This window comes from Peromyscus maniculatus, chromosome 21, assembly GCF_049852395.1.
Source record: "Peromyscus maniculatus bairdii isolate BWxNUB_F1_BW_parent chromosome 21, HU_Pman_BW_mat_3.1, whole genome shotgun sequence".
Classification (NCBI taxonomy): Eukaryota; Metazoa; Chordata; class Mammalia; order Rodentia; family Cricetidae; genus Peromyscus; species Peromyscus maniculatus.
Genome location: NC_134872.1, coordinates 21976578 through 21983648, shown reverse-complemented (window position 1 = coordinate 21983648; position 7071 = coordinate 21976578). Strand labels below are relative to the sequence as shown.

At 44.3% G+C, this 7071-nt stretch overlaps 1 long non-coding RNA gene across 1 annotated transcript; it reads left to right on the top strand.

The window, feature by feature from the left end:
* Positions 1-669: 669 nt before the first annotated feature.
* LOC121824678 (uncharacterized) lies at positions 670-5171 on the top strand. Its single transcript, XR_006066601.2, has 2 exons — positions 670-4685; positions 4769-5171. It is a non-coding gene; the product is annotated as an uncharacterized LOC121824678 (long non-coding RNA).
* The last annotated feature ends 1900 nt before the right edge of the window (positions 5172-7071 follow it).

The following is a 7071-nucleotide window of genomic DNA, read 5'->3' as shown; positions in this document are numbered from 1 at the left end:
TCTCCACTGAGTACCACTCAAGCACTGCCTTGTGCTCAGCTTAGCAGTCCCCTGCGCTTTGAGGGACTCTATTCCCCTGGGCCTGAACCCCTCTAGCAGCAGAATGGCAACAAAGTGAGCTCTCCAACCACTCAGAACATAAAGAGGATTTTAAAAGAAAAAAAAATTGCAGTTACCAAATCTAGGCAAGGAAGGTGGTACAGGCTTCTGGAAATGTGCATGATCAAGCGTGAGAAAGGAAGAGGGATTATGGGAATTCTCTAAGACAGACCACACGCATTCCCATTAACCAAGGCCGGACAGTAGCCAGAGATACAAATGCTGACGCTGCTTCATTCCTCCATTACTACAGCTTGTCACATGCCAAAGGATGCTAACTAACAACAGAGAAATGGAAATTCCATAAGGGTCAAAATATCCAGAAGATTGGGCTCAGAAGACCTTGGAGTTTGCCCCCACTGTTGATTCTAGCTCTTAATCACAAAGTCTGTCTTCACAGACCAGGGATGGCTCAGTGAGTAAAGGCGATTGCCACCAAGCCTTGTTCAATCCCCAGTGCCCGCAGAGCAGAAGGAGAAATCTGAATCCTACAGGCTCGAAACCTCCACACATACACCATGGCACATGCTTGTGAACACACACGCACACAAAATAAATAAAAACAAAACTCTTATTTAAAAAAAAAAAAAAAAAGTCTTCAGAGTCCCTGATCTGGAAATGAAAGATAATGGATAATGTTAGCAAAGTCCCACCCTCAACAGCTTTCATGCACCTAAGTGGCCAAGATGACCTAGAGGAGGCCACCATTGTTCTAGCTCACACGATGGCAGAGTGTCTGGCTGGAAAGAAGGAGGCTAAATTCTGTCCCAAGGGTGACTCATGAGAGGAGACAGATTTCCCAGCTCCCCCAGCTCCTTGCATCATCTCAAGTCTTTACCCTAATCCTCCATCTCCTCAGCTAACCCAGAAACGAAGAGAGAAGCAGGGTTGAGGGGAGGTGTTGCAGACCGGAGCACCTGTGACAATCCATGGACCAAAACTAAAATAGCAACCCAGTCATTTTCTCTACAATGGCTGAATTCAGATGTGAATTAGAAGACACCCTGATGGTTTCCTCATTGCTGCGTTAACTGTGTTCATCGGCACGTCTGTGGGCTCTGGGCTAGTCTCTCTGTGTGCTTTCAAGGCAAAGCTGTGTAGTTCACAATTGGTCAGAATGATTGGGCTGCCCAGGGGTGCCTGTGAGGCACATTCTGCTTGGGGAGGGGAACTGAATGGGAAGATCCACCCTTAGGGTGAGTGGGCACCATCTTATCAGCTGGGGCCTGATGGGGGGAGGGTGAATTCTTCCCTCCTTCTTCCCAAGCTGGAACACCCTTCTCCTGCACTTGGATGTCCGTCTCCAGGGTTTTGGACTCACAGGATTCACATGAGCAGCACTCCAAGCTCCTCCCAAGGGTCTTAGGCAAACCTAGACCTCAGACTGATTTTCACCATTTATTCCCCTGGCTCTGTGGCCTTTGGACTTGGATGAAACAGGCATCCCTGGTTCTGCAGTTTGCATATAACCTTCTGTGGAACTTGACATCCTCTATAATTGGATACACCTGCCCCATTGAACTTCACTGACCCCAAGCTGGACAGTGATGGTACGTGCCTTTAACCTCAGCACTCAGGAGGCAGAAGCAGGGGGATCACTGAGTTCAAGGCCAATCTGGTCTGCAGAGTGAGTTCCAGGACAGCTAAGGATACACAGAGAAACCCTGTTTCAAACAAAACAAAGCAAAAAACCCAAAACTTTCAGAAACTCCTAACTAAATCACAATATAAACACTCCCCATGGGCGCTGGAAAGATGGTTTGGGGATTAAGAATACTTATTGCTCTTTCAAAGGACCCAGGTTTGGTTCCTATCAACTACATGGATGCTCTCAACCCTCTGTAACTCCAGTTCCAGGGGATCCTTGATGCCCTCTTCTGACCTCTGCAAGCACTAGGCACACATCAATACATATACAAGCAAAACATACACATAAATTCTTTTTAAAATGAATTAAACATTGCCTGTGTTCCTGTGTTCCATGGTCTCAAATCCTTAGATTCTAAATCACAAGCCTGATAACTCTGGGGCCCTCTCAAAAGCTCTACCATAGTACAGAACATAGACCAAAGCTTTGGAAGGTCTCAGTCAATGGCATTTCAAGACTGGCATTTACCTTGAGGCCTTAGTAACAATAAAGAGAGGGAGAAAAATAACTTTTAAAACGTCAGCCCTTCAGTTTCAGTATAAGGCCTTATCATGTTTAATTTTTGTTTATTTTTATATTTATTATTTTGTGGATGTGTGCTGTAATATGTGAGTAGGTTAGAGGACAACTTGCAAGAGTCAGTTCTGGGGATCAAACTAATGCCATCAGATTTGGTGGCAAGCACCTTTACCAACTGGGCCATCTTGTTGGCCCTATTAATGCTATTATAATTGACTAATCACAGCTATATACATTCATGAGATACAATGTGATGTTTTGACATATGTAAGCAATGTGGAATCGAACTGAATCAAGCTAATTAACATATCCATCATCTCACTTGACATTTTCTGTGGGTATTTGAAATTTACTTTTACTTTGAAATACATAATTATTATTGCATAACATCAATCTGCTGTGCAACAGATCTCAAAAGTCATCCCCTCATATCTATTGGGGGGACCATTGCATGCTTTGATCGTTTGTCCATTCCAGCCTTCCACTCTGCCCTCCCTCTCCCACAGCCTATGGTAACCAGCACGATATTCTCAACTTTTCTAATTCCACATGTGAGTGTCTTTGGGGTTTCTATTGCTGTGATGAAACACCAAGTTGGGGAGGAAAGGGTTTATTTGGCTTACATTTCCACATCCCACTGTTCATCCTAACCAAAGGAAGTCAGGACAGGAACTTAAGCAGAGCAGGAACCTGGAGGCAGGAGCTGATGCAGAGGCCATGGACGAGTGCTGCTTACTGGCTTGCTCTCATGGCTTGCTCAGCCTGCTTTCTGATAGAACCCAGGACTACCAGCCCAGGGATGGCACCACTCACTACGGGCTGGGCCCTTCCCAATTAATCACTAATTGAGAAAATGCCTTACAGATGGATCTCATGGAGGCATTTCCACAACCGAGGCTCCTTCCTCTCTGATGACTCTAGCTTGTGTCAAGTTGACCCAAAGCAGCCGGTATAATGAGGCTGTATCAAAAAGCTTCCAGAATTGTCCATATTGTAAAGTACACAGGGTTGCCCTCTCTTTGAGACTTAATCATACTGCCTGTGTGCATACACCACATTGTCCTTATTTCCTGGCCCGTGCACACATCGAAGTGCACACATGCTGTTCTAAAGGGTGTGAAATTACACCTCACTGTTGCTTTCCTGGGAATCTCCCTATCGGTGAATGTTGTGTGCGTGATGCACGTGCGGCTGGCACAACTTCATGGCATCTGTTTTCTTCCACCTTCCTTTGGGCTCCAGGAATTGAACTCAGGTCACTGTGTTTGTCCAGCGAATGCCTTTACCCACTGGGCCATCCCATCAGCCCGTTTTTCCCTGTACCTGTTGGCCTTCAGTAGATCTTTTGGAAAATGTCTGTGGAGGCGGTTAATCCATTGTTCACTGGGATGTGCCCTTTCTTGCTAATCTTTGAGTGCCTTATTTTTTTTATATAGTATTCTCCTATCAGAATGCATGCTTGTGAACATTTCCTCCAATTCTGTAGGCTATGTCTTCATGTAGTGAGTTGCCTCCCCTACAATGCAAAGCATTTTAGTTTAATGAAACCCCATTTGTCTGTGGTTGCCTTCATGGTCTGCTTTAAGGTTCAGACCCATAAAGCCTCCCTATTAAGCTTTCTTGTTAGTTATATCATTATTCCCATTATTTCATAAGACAATGAGGCCCAAATTTAGTATTTTGCCAAAAAGTGCCTCCTTCCCAAAACTATTGAACTTTTGAAGCTATTTATTAATGAGTCAGAAAAAACAAACAAACATAATAACCCAGGATATACGTGAGTAAGTAATCTTTCCAGTTAATAAAGCACAAAGAAATGTTTCTCTGCTTCTAGCCAAGAACAAATATGCACTAATCGTATTTTCCAGCTCTTATAGGAAATAACACCTCTCCAGAGAAAAGATGTTACAAAATAGTTATCCATTCTCAATGGAGAGTGTATTACTTACACCCAAAGGGAATGAATGAGGAATGTCCTGCACAGGCTCATGTGTTTGAACATTTGGACCCCAGCTAGCGGTGCTCTTGTGTGCTGTGGGATGTCTTTCTGTACACTGTGAAAATGTGTTGCTCTGATTGGTTGATAAATAAAGCTATTTGGCCTATGGCAAGTCGGGTTATAGCTAGGCAGGAAATTGAAGAGGGAGACAGGAAAAAGAAGACAGGAGACGCCAGCACCGCCAAGAGAAGCAAGATGTGAAAGTACTGGGAAGCCACGGCCACGTGGCAACTTATAGATTAATAGAAATGGGCCAAGTTATAAGAGCTAGCTAGCAAGAAGCCTGCCATAGGCCATGCAATTGCTAATTAATATTAAGCCTCTGAATGATTATTTTACAGGCGGCTGTGGGACCTTGGGGCCAGGCCGGGCAAAACCGGAGAAACCTTCCGGCTACAGTTGTGGAACCTGTTTTAAGAGGTAGAGCCTCACGGGAGGGCATGGGTTACTGGTTACTGATGATCCGCACCCTACTTCCTGTTCATGCTGTTTCCTAACCATAGATACAATATGACCAGCCACCTCAGGCTCCGGCTGCCATGCTGTGGTCGCTAATCTTGGTTGTCAACTTGACACACCCAGGAAGAGAGAACCTCAATTGTACTGCTTCCGTCAAACCTGGCCTGTAGTCGCTAATTGATGGAGGAGGGCCCAGTCCACTGTGGGTGGCGGCATCCCCACACAAATGGTCCTGGGCTAGAAGAGAGGTAGCTGGATGTGAGCCTCAGAGCATGCAGGTCAATAAGCAGCATTCCTCCTCTGTGTTTTGTTGTTGTTGTTGTTGTTGTTTGTTTGTTTGTTTGTTTGTTTGTTTTTGCTTCAAGCTCCTACCTTGAGGTCCTGCCTTGGCTTCCCTAGACGACGAACCGTAACTTGTAAAATGAAATAAACCCTTTCTTCCCCACCTTGCTTTTGGTCATGGTGTTTATCACTGCAACAGAAAACAAAATAGAGCTCCTACCTTCCCTGCCATGATAGGCTGCATCCCCCTCACTGTATAAAGCAAAACAAGTCCTTTCTTCCTCAAGTTGCTTCTTGGCAGGTTGTTGGTTTTGTTTTTTTTTTTTTGTTTTTTTTTTTTAATCAAAGCAACTAATGTAAGTGATGTGATGCCTGATCATATTGTCCATACAAATATCACTGTAGAGAAGATGTTTAATCTCAGATGGAGAAAATGGTCTTCATGAACACAAAGTCTGAAAAAGTATTTTGCAAAAGGACTGTTGTCAATTTCTTTTAGTGTAAATTATTGATGTATCCAAATCAAAACCAATGAAATGTAGAAAGAATACATTAAGACCAAATTGGATTTATCCCAGAAATGCACTGTAATTCACCATATTAACAGAATAAAGTGCAAAAATCAATGATCAACTCAATAGCATTGCAGGAAACATGTTTAATAAAACTCAACTGCTTTCAGAGTGAAAAGAAAAAAATACTTCAACAAACTAGAAATAGAACTTTTTTAAACCTAAAATAGGATAGCTACTAAAATAAATAATTTAAAAAAAACTAAAACTTACTGTAAATGTTCACTTAATGGTAAGATATCTTTTGAAATCTTTTTTTTTTTCCCTAAGACTGAGAATATGTTAAATCGTATTTAACACAGTACTGGGGACGAGGGGGCACTAGAACAATGTAGGGAGGGGGGAAGGGAGGGCAGTGGCAAGCAGCAAGGTGGAGAGGAGGCGTACTGCAGAGGACAGGGAGCTGCTGTCCCTGCTGGCGGGCCGTGTGGTGTGCGGGGAGAGCAGCTGAGTGGATGCGCACCTGGCGGGCTGGAATTAGCAAGTGCCCTGTTGAACTCCCATAAGTGTGCCAATACCTGAGGGGAAACGAAAGGAGCAGAGATTTACTTCAGCTCATGGTCCCAGGCATCTGCCTCCATCACATGTGTGGCGGCGGGGCAGAACAATTCACAACCAGGAAAGCAGAGCCAGCACCTGAGCTAATGTCGTGACCCCACCCGCAAGCAAGACCACCACTGAGCCGATATCCGATGCAAAACACACGGGGGTTTATTGATAACAAGCAAGCCCGGGCTTGGTCCTTGTCGGACACTCGACACAGCAGGTGGAGGAGGACGGCCCTGAGCTCCCAGGGGGAGTTTCAAAGGGAAAAAAAAACCCTGCAAACAGGGTGGTACAAGCCTTGGCATCATATGATTGGGTGAGAGTGTGTAACCTTTGAATTTACGGGTTGGGGGTTACAGTTATCATGTGGGGGGTGGGCCTGGACAAGTCCCAGGCTTTGTCCTTGAGCTGCCATGGGGGCTGACTGGCCTCGCAGGTGCACATTGGCCCATGCACATAGCTCGAAGTTGGTGAAGGGGTCCCAGATGGTAAACCCTTGAGCAGTCAGAGCCCGTGCAGAAAGGGAGCTACTGCAAGGACTGTCTTTTGCTCACGGCCCTCCCAGAAACTGCTTGCTCAAGTCTCAGGAAATGGAAATTGAGGTCTGATCTCTGAGAGAAGACTGACAGTCTGTTATGGTGTCTGTTCGGTCCCTTCACTAACAGGTTCCTCTTTCCCTCTTATTCCATCCAGGACCCCAGGCTAAAAAAAAAAAAAAAAAAAAAAAAAAATGAATTGTAATAATTCTATTTACCAAATAAATGGGGAATAATATTTTAAATATTATATTGTTATATGTGCATTTTAAAAAACATAAACTTCTGAATAAATCTAAAAAATATGTATAGATACACACATACATAGAAGCATAGCCGGGAAGAGGTAATGGTGACTGACGTCAACTGTTTCCTAATGTCAGCAAGGTTTTTTGGTTTTGTTTTTGTTTT